This window comes from Malaclemys terrapin, chromosome 20 (genome assembly GCF_027887155.1).
Source record: "Malaclemys terrapin pileata isolate rMalTer1 chromosome 20, rMalTer1.hap1, whole genome shotgun sequence".
In the NCBI taxonomy this organism is placed as follows: domain Eukaryota; kingdom Metazoa; phylum Chordata; order Testudines; family Emydidae; genus Malaclemys; species Malaclemys terrapin.
In genome coordinates, this window is record NC_071524.1 from 5,163,262 (window position 1) to 5,180,713 (window position 17,452).

The following is a 17,452-nucleotide window of genomic DNA, read 5'->3' on the forward strand; positions in this document are numbered from 1 at the left end:
CCCGGAGCCCCCTCCTGCACCCCAAATTCCTCAACCTGGCCCCATCCCAGAGCCCCCCCCCAGCTGGAGCCCTCACACCCCTCCCCACACCCTAACCCCTGCCCCAGCCTGGTGAAAGTGAGCGAGGGTGGTGGAGAGCGAGCAACAGAGGGAGGGGGGATGAAGCGAGCAGGGGCAGGGCCTCAGAGAAGGGGATGGGCAGAGGGTAGGGCAGGTTTTGTGTGATTAGAAAGTTGGCAACCCTATCCAGCTCTCTGCAGACTCAGACAGGTGTTTCTGGGATGGTTAAATCCAGGGCACAGTTCTGAGCTTTTCTCCTCACACATGAAACCAAGAAACTTAAGTTTTCTTTAAAATGCAAGACAAGAAGCTGCTGGGGCCCTGGGCCTTAACCCTTACAGGCACAGGCCTGTAGTGCCTAGGTCTTAACCCTGCCCTGGGCATGGGCCTGTAGTGCCAAGGCCTTAACTCTGCTCTCTGGCAGTTCATGGCATTCCCCAGTGACCTTGGCTAGGCAAAGAAGGGAGGTCTCTTTGCGGAGAGGGTCCGCTTTGTTACGCTCTCAGCACACACAGACACATTAGATACAATCAAAAAATCCTCAGGCTGGAAGAATGCAGCATAAGATGACTTTGATGCTTACAATCCAGAACAATAACCAAGAGAGAAATGAAGCAGTCTCTTCCCTAGTGTCTAGGCCTTAATCCTGCCTCAGGCATGGGCCTATAATGCTTAGGACTTAACCCTGCCCTCAGTAACATCATGTCATCCCCAAGTGACTTTGGATGGGCTCAGAAGGGAGTCTCTCTGTGGGGAGGGTGTCCGTTGTTATGCTCCTGGCACACACAGGGGAGTTGGATATAAACATAAATCCTCTGGCTGGATGGTTGCAGTGGAACATGGCTTTAATGCTTAGAATCCAGTCTGACCCTTTGTACACAGGCTGGAGAACTGGGGCAAGACGCCTGAAGCTCTTAGCAGACCTGAGACAGCCCCTCCTGATCCCCATCATGAATCTTACTGTAACATCTACTGATGTGGTGGTCTCCTGTTTATGTCAGGGGAGAGGGAGCAGGTATCTGACAGCATCCCCTGGTGTCTGTGACAGCCACTGCCAGCCCCTTTCCTGTCACTTGGCAGCATCGCATACCACGTGGGGTGACTTCTGGCCAAGCTGACCCCATATAAAGGGGGGTACCACATCCTGCCCAGGATGTGAGATGGGGCCTCTCTGAACCTGATCCACACAGCATGTGAGTTTGTTACAGCCCCAGCTACACAGCTTGGCTCTTTAGCTCATGCTGTAGGGCCTCATGCACTTAGCTGTGGAGAGCCCTGGGTCACACACTGGCTGTGTTGTCCAAGGTGGTGGCAGGCACAGAACCAGGTCCCTTCTGCAGGGGGGACAACAGGGTGGGTACCACTGGGGTTACCTCGGAAGTGGCCCTTGTGACGGGTTGGGTCACAGAAACCCCTTGGGACTTCCACCTGATGTGCTGAGACTACCTCTGAGCCCATTTTTCCTGATGGCTTGGGACTTCAGTTCCCTGTCTTGTTGAGCCAGATAGCCTGCTCCAACACAGACCCAGGGTCTGAACCACGTCCCCTAAAAGCTGCAGACTTAACTGAAAACAGCTTAAGAAGTGCTCCTATCTCTAGCACCCAGATACCCAGTTCCCAGTGGGATCCAAACACCAAATAAATCAATTTTACTCTGTATAAAGCTTATACAGGGTAAACTCATAAATTGGCTGCCCTATAAAACACTGATAGAGAGATATGCACAGCTGTTTGCTCCCCCAGAGTAATTACTTACTCTGGGCTAATTAATAAGCAAAAAGCAATTTTATTAAATATAAAAAGTAGGATTCAAGTGGTTTCAAGTAATAACAGACAGAACAAAGTAAGTTAGCAAGCAAAATAAAACAAAACACCCAAATCTATGCCTAATACATTAAGAAACTGAATGCAGGTAAATCTCACTCTCAGAGATGTTCCAATAAGCTTCTTTCATAGAATAGACTCCTTCCTAGTCTAGGCCCAATCCTTTCCCCAATACAGACCTTGCTAGTTCCAGATCAGGTGGTAACTAGGGGATTTCTCATTACTAGAATCACCTTTGTTCTGTTCCACCCTCTTATATAGCTTTGGCACAAGGCGGGAATCTTTTGTCAATCTGGGTCCCCACCCCTCCTTCTAAATGGAAAAGCACCAGGTTTAAGATGGATTCCATTACCAGGTGACATGGGCACATGTGCTGTGAGACCCCAAGCCTTCATTCTGCCTGGCCTGACTCACAGGAAGGCTTTCAAGTAAACAGAGCCATTTACAACCAATTGTCCTAGTTGATGGGAGCCATCAAGATTCCAAACCACCATTAATGGCCCACATGTTGCATAATTACAATAGGACCTTAGAGTTATATTTCATATTTCTAGTTTCAGATACAAGAATTATACATTTATACAAATAGGATGACCACACTCAGTAGATTATAAGCTTTGTAATGATACCTTACAAGAGACCTTTTGCAAGAAGCATATTCCAGTTACATTATATTCACACTCATTAGCATATTTTCATAAAATTATATGGAGTGCAATGTCACAGCCCTGCTCTGCTGCAGGCTCACCCTGCACTGGTATCAGGGGGCACCTGCACCAATGAATGGTCAGAGAACCGACAAGGGGAGGAAATGGGGGGGGATACACGGCACTTCCCAGTGATGGAAATTCTTAGTGCTAGGCTTGGGCAGGCTGCAGAGCAGCCTGGGTGGGATGAAATCCTCTCCTGTCCCTGGGGAGCTGCTCTGCCTGGGAGCAGAGTGGGTCAAGTCAGATGCTGGATGGGGCATGTTCCCTGCAGTGCCGGCCCCTCATGCAGTCTGGGGAGGTGTTAACCATCCCTGTTCTCTCCTTACAGGTCCCTGCCCAGAGTGTCCCCATGGCGACATGGTGGCGGCTCTGTGTGTGCAGCCTGGGGATCCTCCTCCTGGTTCCGTGTTCTCTCTCTGGTAAAAACATTTGAATCCCAATTATTTCCCTCTCTGTCCCCCATGTACACTGCCCCCTGTAGGGCTGGGTAGGGGCATCAGAGGCCAATGACACTCCCCCAGTGCCTCCTCAGTCCTGCAGAATAGAAGGGTACAGGCCAGGAGGTTGTGGGGTGGAGATGACGTTAGGGTGACCGGGGCATGTCCTAGCTCTGGGTGGCACAATTGTTGGATCTTGAAGCAAGTTGCCCAGCTCCTGCTGCCCTTCACAGAGGCTTCCAGAGCCCCCAACACTGATCCCTTCCTGTCATGCCATGGGACCCAAAGACACCGTGCTGCTAGATCTCCCCCACTGGGAACCTGGATTCTCATGGCCTGCAACCTTTACAGCTACCTGAGGGATGGGGGTGCCCAGTTCCCCTTAGGATGAATGGAAGGTCATCAAAATCTCCTTGGTGGCTTTGAAAATCTGCCCCTTATACCTCCCCACCAGTAGCCACACAGTGAGTGTCAGGTGTTACAGCTCAGTAGTAATTGCTCTACAAGCCCCATGGTGCAATGGACAAGCCTGGAGACCCTTCAGACAAAGCTATTGTGCAGACATAAATCATCCTCAGATGCTTACTTTCCCCCAGACACTGACCATCAAAATGATGAATCCCTATCTGAGTCAGTTTCTGTTTTGGGTATTGAATCCATGGAAGGGACGTGCATCGTCCCAAAGATCCATCAAAATTCGATACTCTCAGGCCTGGCAGAAGTCTCCTGAGGTGGCCCCTCAGCAGCCATTGTGGATCTTCATGGATCTGAAACTGGTTCATCAAAGATGTTGCTTGCAGTGAAAAGAGCTCGTAACGGGTGCCATGGGGCTGTGCAGGGTGCTATGAACTGGCAAGTGGCTTCCCGATGGGGCCACCCCTTGCTAATAGAGTGTAGGTAGGTTGCAAGACAGGCACCTTTGGTGGTGTTTCTGGGGGATTGTAGGACAGGATTGGTGGTATGACTGCACTGCCCTGTGTCCACACAGAGTAACTCAGTTGAACAACACATGACTCAGCCTCGGGAATCTTCTGCTATGAGCTATGCACGACTGAGGAAATTTTTATTAGCTCAGCAATGCCCCCTCCTCTTTCACTCACTGTGTCTGTAGGGCTGGGCCCTGGCTCAGAGATGCCGCCTCCTTTTTCTTGTCACTCATTCTGCTCCTGGGGTTTTCTGTTCCAGAGGAATTTTCCCTGGCTGGCTCCCCACGCCCCGTGGTGGGGATAATTGGCCAGGATGTGGTGTTACCCTGTCAGCTCTCACCCCCAGCTGGGCTGCCCAGCATGAACGTGCAGTGGAGGAAAATTGGACCAGGATTTATCTTGGTTCATGAGTACGTGGATGAGGGTACCCAGGACCTGCCAGGGGAGGGTTACCAGACCCGGACGGAGCTGTTCCTGCAGGAGTTCAGCAGCGGGAATGTCTCCCTGAAGCTAAAACGGCTCCAAGTGGCAGATGCTGGGAAGTACCATTGCTTTGTGAGGAACCCAGAGTGGAGCCTGGAAACCACCACTGAACTACAGGTTGCAGGTGAGATTCAGCACTAAGGGGTGTACAAGGATGGAATGTTGTTGCCTCGGTAATGGTGTCCAGGCTACTGGAGCTGTTCCAGCTGCTCAGTGTTTCCTTCTTGGAGCTCCAGTGTTATCAGTACTAGCAGATAGTGCAGCCTGCTAATTCAGCACACCTTGATGTTACTCATAAAGAACAACCACCAGAATGGTTCTGTGACAAAGGCACTCGGACAGATTTATTGCCCTCAAGGCACAGTCCTAGTGTCCTGGCTCCGTGGTTACAGGTTCATTAACACATGAGTGTCCAGTGTCAAGGAGTGGCTCAGTCAGCAGTGGGAGTCCCTGCTGTCCCCTCGGCCCCACAAAGGGTTAAGGTGAGATACCCCCACATTTATAGACTGAAACAAACTGGGATAAACAACTTACATACCACCTTACATATTTCATTACATCTCTTTGTTACCTCCCCTTGTTCCTGATATTTCAGACAGAACATCCCTATTCATTGTTCTGTCAAGCCATCTTATCTTGTGGTAGATTGGAGTGTATCTGTACCAGCCTTCTGGAAAATATTTATATAAATATCTCATGTCTAGTACTTCCTGGGAGTGCCTATGTTTTGGCACGTCTAACAGGAAATTTGCTAAGTTCAAGTACCGGACAGTGAACTTGGAAGCATCTGCTTTAATACATGGCCTGACTTTGGTTTACATCCTCAGGTTCCAACCTCAGATCTTGCACCAGGCCCAGATCTCCAGGCTCTCCCTCCACTACAGGGAGGCGCTGTGTCTGGACAGCCAGAGCCTCCTGTACCCCTGTGGGTGCCCCAATACTGAGCCCAGCATGGCAGCAGGGTCCTGTGCTGCAGGGAGCTGTGTGCAGGACTCAGTAGGGGGCGCTCTCCCCTCACACTCAGCGCTGACCCCACTGTGATGCTAACAGGCTCAGTGCTGCATTAAACAATCTCTTTTCAATGAGATGTAAAGCTACAGTCCTCAGCTCTCATGCTCATAGCAGCACTGTATGAAGGACTGGGACGTTTACCCCCATGTTCTGCCAAGATCCCAGGTGAGGTCATAAGTACATTTGGCCTCCCTTAAAACTCCCTTTGAAGTTTCCAAGGGTTGGGATATTGTTTTTTATTCCCTGGGCAATGACCCCACGTCCAGTGCAGCACAAGGGCAGTAGAAAGGACAGTCTATGTCAATTTAGCTCACTAAGTAACCTAGCCCCAGACAATACAGTTCAGAAACATCAAGCCCCAGGTGAGGGGCTGTCCTGTGATAATGCAGATCACTGAGGTTGTTTTAAATCATCTCCCATCTTTGGTGGCTCCTAGTGCACAGGCTCCGCACGCGACGTGCGCTTTTAGGGAGAGATTTAAATGAGGGGAGGGTGGTTGTGTGCAGCACAGGGAGAGGGAAAACCAAGCATAAGGGGTGGCATGGCCTGGGGCACCATTAGCAGTGCGGGAGAAGGACACCAGAGGGACAGTATGTAGAAGGATGGCACAGGCAGAGTGGGAGCAGAGAGGTAGGTGGGATCTCTATCCTTTACCTGCTGCTCTGTACGGAAGTGCAGTGATCCTGGCAGCTGCTGGGCTCCACCCCAGAAGTGGCTTAATTTCAGCAGCAAGTGCAGCAATCTCTCCGTAGCAGTTTCACCCTGCACATTCCTCAGTGAGACTTCAGGGCTCAGTGCTGTATGGAAATGCAAGATGGCATTATTTAATTTCCCCAATCGTCAGAATGAAGGATCCCAGGGAGGCTTTGCACATAAGGGAATGGAGCTTTCCAGTCACAGCCCCCTATATCCAGTGGTATCTGGGGAATCACATGAGTGCTACCAAAGACACGATTTCCTGATACACACACTCTCTGTCTCTCCCTGTAGCTGTGGCTCCAGTGTTCATTGAAGTGCTGGGTCCCCAGGGCCAGGGGATCGGGCTGGCCTGTAGAACCGCAGGCTGGTTCCCCAAACCCGAAATCCAGTGGGTTGGAAAGACCTGGAAGAATCTGTCGATGGAGATTGTGACCAACGTGACTCAGGACAGGGAGAACCTGTATAGTGTTGTGAGTCACATCACTGTCACAGAAGAAGACAATGGAGACATCAGCTGCATAGTGCGGAATAGCCTGTTGGAGACCAAGCAACGATCTGCCATTCACCTCTCACGTAAGTCCCCCCATGCAGAAGAGGTCACCATGGGAGTGGTGGAGGGCTTGGTCACTTGGGAATTGCACTTGGCTGGGACCTGTTTCTGGTAATGAGATAGGAAATGTCCTTCTCATCTGATTTGTGGGGCTATTTGGGATGGAGATTTCTGTGATCTGGACAAACTGCCAGCCAGGAGCTGGGCTGTGTCTTGTGAAATGGGCTGAGGAGATGACACACCAAGTTGATAAAGGTAACTGGACTGACCTAAGAGATTCAGGGTGTGTCTACACTAGAAACGCTACAGCAGCAACATCATGGTTTAAACACTGGCTACAGCGACAGAGGGGTTCTTCCATGGTTGTAGTAAATTCACCTCTCAGAGATGGTAGCTAGAATGACAGAAGAATTCTTCCATCGACCTAGTGGTGTCTTCACTGGGGTTAGTTTCACGTCCTCTGCAACGTAGTTAAGATGACCTAACTCTATAGTTTAGACCAGGGGTCAGACTCTGAAAGGGGTTTGACTTAGTGCTGCATGAAATTCTGATAAAATAATATCAAAATCAATGTAGCCCACATTAAATAGATTACAAACTGGCTAACTGATAGCTCTCAGAGTAATTGTAATGGGGAATCATCCTCCAATAGGGATATTTCTAGCAGTGTCCCACAGGGATCTGTTCTGGGCCAATGCTATTCAATATAAAATCATTGCTGGTAAAATTTGCAGATGACCCAAACATTGGTGGAGAGGTAAATAATGATGGTGACAGGTTGGTACTACAGACTGACGTGGAACGCTCGGTAAGGGGGGATTCACCCTAACAACATGCTGTCACAGATCCACAGCACCAGCGCCATAACCCCAGCTTTAGAATAGTCTCTGGGAGGACCCTTCAAGGAAAACCACTTTCAGGGGAAACCACCTGGCTTCACCACCTCCTTAGATTGAACCCCTGGGCCTTCAGCACCCCTGTTTCCCACTGAGAGCTCCCTTCAGTGAGTTCCATTGAGACAGACCCCTAAAGGAGACTGGTACAATCTTGGGCATCAAAGCATCTCCTCTGTCAGCAGTTGTAGTGACACAGCCAGTGCTGTAAAACAGAAGAGTTTATGAGTCAACTGTCACACAGCACAGGACGTCCTTGGCTAGCACAGAGAAAAGAAAGTTACAGTATAATCCATCCTGGGCAGCACAGAGCCCAGTGCCCTGTCCTTCTGACCTCTCTGTCCCAGTTCAGGTGTGCCCCAGGTGCTTTCTGCAGCCCATACTTAGCTTCTACCTCACACACCCCAGTTCTTTGTTCCCCAGTGGGGCTAACACAGCTTGGCTTCCTGCCGAGAGGTGGGCCAGCCATGATAATTGGTTACTAGGTATCAAAGTCCCAGTGACTTGGATTTGCCATTGTCTTCTCAGATACTCCACTGATATCAGACCTTTATCCCCACTAGATACCAATAAAGCATGTAGGGGAAACCGAGGCACACATAGGCTTCATAAAAATATTACAAAAATTCCCACTTTGTCACACATGCATTTCAACATGGCCAAATGCCAGGTGTACACACTGCGCCCGTCCGGATTTGGCCCCTTGGCTCCTCTCCTCCATGAATCAGGGACACTTCAGTCTGGTGCAACTCCTGTGTTCTTTATTCGTGATCAGTTTCCAACTATATGCAGGCTTTACAACTGCTTGGCCCACCACAGGCCTGGCCAGCAACAGACTAGGAGGCTCCTGCTCCCTCTGAGCCTGACCTCCCACTCTTAGTCTCTGCCCTCAGCCTTCTCTCACTTCCTTCCAGCGTTATAGCTCCTGCTAATGAGGCTGGCAGGTGTGGTCAGTTACCAGGCAAACATAGGACCGTACACCCAGCCCCAGTCCATTCTCCGTGATTGGGGCTGGAGTGGCAGGAGCTGATTATGGGCTTCTCCAGCAGCGCGCTACCACAGACCTCACCACTTAAGCAACAGCCAGATGGGGCCTGATCCGGCCCCTTCTCCCTCGGCCTGGGAGGTTGGTCCAGGGGAGCCTGCCGCTTCCCACTGGGTGATCCCCGGGGTCCTCCTCGCCACGTTTGTCTATCCCCCACCCACAGAAGGCACACTGGGTAGGGGGCAGACTGCCCCACAGGTCTGCTGTTACCCAGAGGTCCTCACACCAGTCACAGCCTTGCGGTTATCCTCCCAGCTGCTCCCCCTTTCTGTCCAGCAGGAGAGCGAGGTGGGTCTGGACATCGCCCTGGCTGCCCGGGGCATCAGGTTCAGTTACGCGGCCCAGGGGAGTCTGGCTTTCTCTGTCTGGAGGTTCTACCTTCAGGCATTCCCTGGCGGCTTCCCCTTCTAGTCCTCGGGCCTCCTTCCCTGGCTGTCCTATACTGGGACACTCCTATGGCCCCTCGCCCCCTATTTCTCCCCTGTCTTTATTTTGGCTTTGTTCTCTAGGGTTTGGTTCTCCTGTCATCTAGGGAGATGGGTCTTCCCCCTCACTGGGGCTGAGGGGCATAGGAGTTTCCCCACCTTTCAGTGGTGTCTCCTCCCTCTTCCTGCCGGCAGGTCCCCTCCCATGGCTTCCTTTCCCCTTTGGGAAGGGGCCCCAATCTGTCCCCAGTACCACAGGGTATGGTAACCCCTTTACCACCCCAACCCATTGCGAGGAGAACCTGCCCCCATCTCCAGGGGCACCTGGGCCATGGGGCAGAGCCTCCAATCTGTGTGGATGCACTCTAGCATCATTTTTGCCCCGAGGATAAACCACTGTGGATTTACCAACCGTCTCTGAATGAGGGAGTGGGCCGAGGCCATGTCCACCAAGCCCCTCTGGGGCTTCCTCCCCACCGCACGGGGATGGTGGCCAGTCCTCGCCGCTTCTTCCTTCTTCCACCATTCATCCAACCACAAAACTCAGCAGGTCCACACTCCATTTCCGGGCAGCCCCGGCATTTGTGTCCCAGCCGCCCACATCACCAGCACACCAGCTGTCCCGGGCAACGAGGGGCTCCCTTAGTCTCTCTTACTTCCTTTTCTCTGGGCTTCTCCCATGGGGAGGTTCTCTGTGTTTCTTCCCCGCCGTCCAGGTCCAGGTCTAGGTCTAGGTCTATCTGACCCTCTTTTCACAGAAAATCCGCCTCCGTGCATTCCTCTGTTAGTTTAACAGCAGCCTCGAACATGTTTGGCTGGTGCTGTCAGTCCCAAACTTGCATGTTAAACTGTATAAATTGTTCAGGAAGGACAAATGGGGGAGAAAATGTGGAGGAGTTGCACTGTATGTAAGAGAGCGGTATGATTGCTCAGAGCTCCAGTATGAAACTGGAGAAAAGACTGTTGAGAGTCTTTTGTTTAAGTTAACAGCTGAGAGCAACAAGTGTGATTTCGTGGTGGGCATCTGCTATAGACCACGAACCAGGAGAATGAGGTAGACGCGGCTTTCTTCGGACAATTAATTGAAGTTTCCAGATCACAAGCCCTGGTTCTCATGGGGGACTTCAATAACCCTGATAGCTGCTGGGAGAGCAACATGACAGTGTACAGACAATCCAGGAAGTTTTTGGAGAGTGTTGGGGACAACTTCCTGGTGCAAGTACTGGAGGAACCAACTAGGAGCCATGCTCTTCTTGACCTGCTGCTCACAAACCGGGAAGAATTAGTAGGAGAAGTAGAAGTGGATGGGAACCTGGGAGGCAGTGACCATGAGATGGTCGAATTCAGGATCCTGACACAAGGAAGAAAGGAGAGCAGCAAATATGGACCCTGAACTTCAGAAAAGCAGACATTCACTCCCTCAGGGAACTGATGGGCAGGATCCCCTGGGAAGATAACATGAGGGGGAAAGGAGTCCAGGAGAGCTGGCTGTGTTTTAAAGAATCCTTATTGAGGTTGCAGGAAAAAAACATCCCAATGTGCAGAAAGAATAGTAAATATGGAAGTGACCAGCTTCGCTTAACCGAGAAATCTTGGGTCAACTTAAACACAAAAAGGAAGCTTATAAGAAGCCAAAATTTGGACAGATGACTAGTGAGGAGTTTAAAAATATTGCTCTAGCATGCAGTGGTGTAATCAGGAAGCCCAAAGCACAACTGGAATTGCAGCTAGCAAGGGATATGAAGGATAACAAGAAGGGTTTCTACAGGTATGTTAGTAACACGAAGAAGATCAGGAAAAGTGTGGGACCCTTACTGAATGCGGGAGGCAACCTACTGACAAATGAGGTGGAAAAAGCTGAAGTACTCAATGCTTTTTTTGCCTCTGTCTTCACAGACAAGGTCAGCTCCCAGACTGCTGCACTGGGCAGCACAGTATGGGGAGGAGGTGAGCAGCCCTCAGTGGTGAAAGAATAGGTTAAGGACCATTTAGAAAATTTGGACATGCACAAATCCATGGGTCTGGATCTAATGTATCAGAGTGTGCTGAGGGAGTTGGCTGATGTGATTGTAGAGCCATTGGCCATTATCTTTGAAAACTCGTGGTGATCGGTGGAGGTCCCGTACAATTTGAAAAAGGCAAATATAGTGTCCATCTTTAAAAAAAGGGAAGAAGGAGAATCTGGGGAACTACAGCCTCACCTTAGTCCCTGGAAAAAACATGGATCAGGTCCTCAAGGAATCAATTTTGAAGCACTTGGAGGAGAGGAAGGTGATCAGGAACAGTCAACATGGATTCACCAAGGGCAAATCATGCCTGACCAACCTGATTGCCTTCTATGATGAGATAACCGGCTCTGTGGGTATGGGGAAAGCGAAGAACGTGATACAACTTAACTTTAGCAAAGCATTTGATACGGTCTTCCACAGTATTCTTGCCAGCAAGTTAAAGAAGTATGGATTGGATGAATGGACTATAAGGTGGACAGAAAGCTGGCTAGATCGTCAGGCTCAACGGGTATTGATCAATGGCTCGATGTCTAGTTGGTAGTCGGTATCAAGCGGAGTGCCCCAGGGTTGGTCTTGGGGCCGGTTTTGTTCAACATCTTCATTAATTATGTGGATGATGGGATGGATTGCACTCTCAGGAAGTCAGAGGATGACACTAAGCTGTGGGGAGAGGTAGATATGCTGGAGGGTAGGGATAGGGTGACCTAGACAAATTGGAGGATTGGGCTAAAAGAAATCTGATGAGGTTCAACAAGGACAAGTGCAGAGTCCTGCATTTAGGACAGAAGAATCACATGCACTGCTACAGTCTGGGGACTGACTGGCTAAGTGGTAGTTCTGCAGAAAAAGGACCTGGGGATTACAGTGGACAAGAAGTTGGATTTGAGTCAACAGTGTGTCCTTGTTACCAAGAAGGCTAACAGTATATTAGGCTGCATTAGTAGGAGCATTGCCAGCAGATCGAGGGAACTCTATTTGGCACCGGTGAGGCCACACGTGGAGTACTGCATCCAGTTTTGGAGCCCCCACTACAGAAAGGATGTGGACAAATTGGAGAGAGTCCAGTGAAGAGCAACAGAAATGATTAGGGGGCTGGAGCACATGACTTATGAGGAGAGGCTGAGGGAACTGGCCTTATTTAGTCTGCAGAAGAGAAGAGTGAGGGAGGATTTGATAGCAGCCTTCAACTACCTGAAGGTGGTTCCAAAGAGGATGAAGCTTGGCTGTTCTCAGTGGTGGTAGATAACAGAATCTTAGAATATCAGGGTTGGAAGGGACCTCAGGAGGTCATCTAGTCCAACCCACTGCTCAACGCAGGACCAATTCCCAACTAAATCATCCCAGCCAGGGCTTTGTCAAGCCTGACCTTAAAAACTTCTAAGGACTGAGATTCCACCACCTCCCTACATAACCCATTCCAGTTCTTCACCACCCTCCTAGTGAAAAAGTTTTTCCCTAATATCCAACCTAAACCTACCCCACTGCAACTTGAGACCATTACTCCTTGTTCTGTCATCTGGTACCACCCGAGAACAGTCTAGATCCATCCTCTTTGCAACCCCCTTTTAGGTAGTTGAAAGCAGCTATCAAATCCCCCCTCATTCTTCTGTTCTGCAGAACAAGGAGTAATGATAATGATTTATGGGCAGTTATCCCAGCATTCAAGTGGCTGCAACGTGCTTTTCAAATGGGGGGGGGGGAGGATGGAGTGTGACAGGAAGCGTCAGGGGAGAGAGAGTGAGTTTTTGGAGTGCTGAGAATGTGTCAGCAGGCTGTCTTGTAGTTCAGACCCGCCTCCCCCATGCCTCTCTCTCACTCACTCACTCAAAGCAAACAGTAGCTGCTTGTTTTTTTCTCAGACCAGATAAGCAGCCGCTGTCAGAAACGACAACCCTCCCCCTGCTTCACTCACTCACTCACTCACCTGCATGCCCTGGGGCAGACTGCAGAGTCAGCCACTCATCATAGGCAGGGTTGGGTCTGGACTTGCTGCCTCTCTCTGGAACCCAGTGCCTCTCTGGGGCTTTGGACAAGGCCCAGCAACCTGGTGAGTTGCCAGCCTGGAGCTCCCCAGCCCTGCCTCACTCTAGGCACCTGAGCTTCCCAGCAGCCAGGCCCCTCTCTCTCTCTCTCTCTCTCTGAAGGCAGAGAGAGACTGTCTGTGCTTCTGGCCCACTGCCCTCTTATAAGGGCCAGCTGAGCCCTGATTGCACTGGTTACCACTGTGGCTGCTTTCCTCATCAGCTCAGCTTTTCTCTGCCACAGCCCTTTCCCAAAGCTGATTTCAAGCCCTTCCAGGCAGGAGCGGGTGACTACCCCGCCACAAGCCTTCATAAATATATTACAAAAATTCCCACTTTGTCACTCATGCATTTCATCATGGCCAAATGCCAGGTCACATGACTATGAACAAAGAATATAGGTCACACTTGCATGACAGTAGACTGTAATCTGATAAAGAGTGACTCTGAAAAGGACTTGAACATGAGCTCCCAGAGCAATGCCGGAGCTAGGATGGTGAATGCAACCCTTGAATGTATAAATGAGAATATCTAGCAGGAGAAAGGAGGTGACATCACACCTGTGTGTGGTGTTAGCCAGACCACTGCTGGGTACTGTGTCCAGTTCTGGTGTCCACACTTTAAAACAGGATGTTGACAAATTGGAAAGTGCTAAGAAAATAGCTACAGGAACAATTAGAGATCTGGAAACCTGCCTCATAGTCAGAAATGTAGGAGCTCAAGTTATAGAGCTTATCCAAGGGAAGGTAAAAAGGTGACTTGATCATGGTCTGTAAGTACCTACACAGGGAGGAGATTTCTGACAGTTGATAGGTCTCTAATCTAGCAGACAAAGGCAGAACAAGATCTAATGCCTGGAAGTTGAAGCTAGACAAATTCAGACTGGAAATAAGGTGCAGATTTTAACAGTGAGGGGAATTAACTGTTGGAACAACTGACCTAGGGACGTGGTGGATTCTCCATCACCTGGAATCTTCAACCCAATCCGGGCGTCTCTTTCTATAAGATCTGCTCTAGCTGGAACAGAAGTTCTGGGCTGGATGCAGGGATCAGTGCGGGAGGGTCTCTGGCCCGGGCTATACAGGAGGTCAGACTAGATGATCATAATGGCTCCTTCAGGCCTTAACATCTATGAATCCATGAACTCATGACACACTGGGGCCAGCTAGGAAAACAACTGTTCTCTGCTGAACAGGCAGGGCTGGGCAAGCAGCTGCTGGCTGTTGGCTTGTAGCAGCGGGAGAGATTCTGGCAGAGCAGAGTCCTGGGTCCTGGGTCTTGGAACTGATGCTGTGCTGTCATCTCTGGTTCCAATGCTCCCATTTATGGCTGTGATTAGAGTACGAAGGGGATGTTCCCTTCAGTCCTGGGAATTTCTGGAATCCCTTAGCTAGGACTCAGATGTCAAACCAAGTGGCAAACCCCATTCTCCAGCTCCAGGATGGGACCTTGCTCCTCACACACTGCGCTCTCTGTTTGCCAGGTGACATCTTCCCCCATGTTTCTCCCTGGCTGGCTGCATTCTGGGTGATGTTCACTCTGGTTCTCATTGCTGCTGGAGCTTGTGCATATCTTGGATACACAGGTAAGGGGAATGTGTTATTTGCATGGCCGGCTCCAGGCACCAGCTCAGCAAACAGGTGCTTGGGGCGGCCAAGGGGAAGGGGCGGTCCCTCAGACTCTTTGACGGCAATTCGGTGGCAGGTCCGTCAGTCCCTCTTGGAGGGAAGGACCTGCCGCCGAAGAAGAAAGCAGCATGGTGGAGCTGCCGCCGAATTGCCGCCGATCGCGATTGGGGCTTTTTTTTTTTTTCCCCACCGCTTGGGGCGGCAAAACCCTGGAGCCAGCCCTGGTTATTTGCATGTTTAGAGCCCGGCCCTGGAGTGCACTGGGCTGAGGAATGGGAGCATTTTACTGTTTATTTATTTTAGGAAATAAACCAAACTAACAAACACACCGGGGTCCCCGGCCCCACCTGTATTAGCAAATTGCTCAGTATTTTCCCTTCCTTCCCTGTCTCACTGCGATGTCTGATTCTCTGTCTCACAGCGAAGCGAAAGGCCTCTCAGAAGAAACGCTCTAAAGAGGGTGCTCTGTCACTTCTTGGTAGGTCTCCTGCTCTAGCCCTTGCTCTGTCTGTTGAGATGTGTGAGCTCTGTAACTGCTTGGTGTTATCTATGGATTCAGTGCAATGAAGTGATGGAGCCAGGAGGTCTCTGCCCAGAGGTTCCTCACCTCCCTCACGTTCTCAAACATGCTGATGGTAACAGGTTGACAAATGTGTATTTTGCAACAGAAACCCAAAGAGTCAGTGCTTGTGAGATTCCCTGCACGTGGCTGCAGCAGGGAGACGGGCTTGGAGTGAGAAATCTGTCAGTCAGATTCTGTCCCACTAACCCCGGGCAATTGCTGGGTGGCTAAAGGAAACGACACGGCAAGATCAATGACGCTCTGTGAGATGATTCCATCCCTGTGACTGTCGAATGCACAGGACACAGGGAGGGTGTTTAACCACTAGTGGAAGCTCACAATGGCACTGATGAATTCTCGATCTCTTGATGGCATCAGATCCAGACTGGGCACCTTTCTGGAAGCTGCTGTAGTCAAACCTGAGTTATTGGGCTCAGTGCAGGGGGAAGTGGGTGAGATTCTCTGGCCTGGGATATATAGCAGGTCAGAGCAGATAAACTAATGGTTCTGCTTGGCCTGAATTCTACAAATCTGTGACATTCCCTCTCTCACATGGGCCAATAGACGCAGCAGCAACATTTTATTAAGTGCACACGTCTGATTTATTCCACTGTGAAATTTTCAATATTTAGTAACAATATTAGTTTGCATTGTGATGGTGCTGAGTGGTGCTGACCAGTTCTGCTAGGCACTGCGCTCACATGCAGGGAAATACAGATGAAAGGGAGAGAGAATGGATACAACATGCCAGCATGGTGACTGGGGTTCTCCCAGCAATCACAACCTGGAAGAGCTCTGAGGATCCTCCTCTTTCATCTCCTCTCTGCCATGCTCTCTCGTGGCCACATTCCTCCAGCTGGGGAGGGCTGGATGGGACTCCCCTAGCAATCAGTGCTGTTCTGTAACTAGCCACAGGGGTCGTTCTGGAGTAACTGACCCCGCCCCATGGTTCTACCAGGCCTGTGCTACACAGAGCCCTGCACCAGTTTAACTCAAGGTGTCTTTTGAAACCTAATTAATTAAAATGGTGCAAGAGTGTGTGTAGAAAGGGGCTAAGGAGTGAGAGACCCCCCATGTCTCCTGTGTGTTGGTGCATATCACTAACTGCCAGCCCTGCTCCTGTCAAACTGCTGGCTCCTGCACTGGGGCTGGGAGTGTGGGTGTGGGATGTCTGTGACAAACCCCAGTCATTAGGGAGTGTACAGCACAACCCAGTGTGTCTCTGGGTCTGACTCTTTTCTCTTCCCCATTTCAGAGACTGAGAAGAAGACCTTGGACACAGGTAGTTGGCTAAACCACTAGTAAATGTGTGTCTGTGCTTTCATACTATAACGTGATAGTATGTGGACTATGCATTGTGTGGACCTTAGTCACCTTCATGCCCTGGAAATAGTCAAACACTGCACAGTTTGCAGCTCAGATTTCAGTGTCATCCTGAACAACAGAGAGAGAATTTAATGCATATGGGATGGCAGGACTCAGGCTATGTCTACACTGCCCAGTGTTCAGATTACAGGAGTGTGAATAGCAAAACACACTAATGTGCTGCACTGTAACAACCCTGTTTCGATGCTCTGGGTGTGAACTAAAAGATTCCTTGTTTATGTTTCCAATAGTCGTCTTTGAAGAGGACCAACTAAGTGATGTTTAGAGGGCAGTTACAGTGCAGCACTTTGGTGCATGATGCAAATCATATCCCCAAATGCCGATCTATGTGGCTGTGTAGACAAGCCTGAGCCAGGGGCTGGGCAAACTTCCTCCATGCAGGTTTGTGGGTATATCTCAGTTCTGACCTGAAAAATGGCTGCTATCCCAATGCTGGGCTCCCCACTTACACACAACTCTGGCAGTGCCCCTCAGTGTTCACCCGCTGCATCCCTCTGCACAGCACTGCCAGTGCCCCTCAATTCCCACCCACTGCCTTCCTGTAATCCAGACCAGAGCTCCACAATCCTGTCAAGTCCTGTAACCACCCCCTGCCCTCATACACACCATACATGCAAAGTCAGTGGAAGGGGTCCTGGAATTGAGCTTTGCAGTGGGTCCCCATGGGACAAACACCGCCGCTGACTGCAGCCTCCTGCTATCCCAGCACTGGGCTTCCTCCTCCAGCTCTGTTGGCATCCCTCAGTCCCCACCCACAGCTTCCCTCCTATTCCAGCCCTCAGC

General features: G+C 50.4%; 1 pseudogene; it reads left to right on the forward strand.

Annotated features, from left to right (window-relative positions):
- Positions 1-17,452, forward strand: part of LOC128826712 (butyrophilin subfamily 3 member A1-like) — a 53,698-nt pseudogene that overhangs the window by 4,203 nt on the left and 32,043 nt on the right.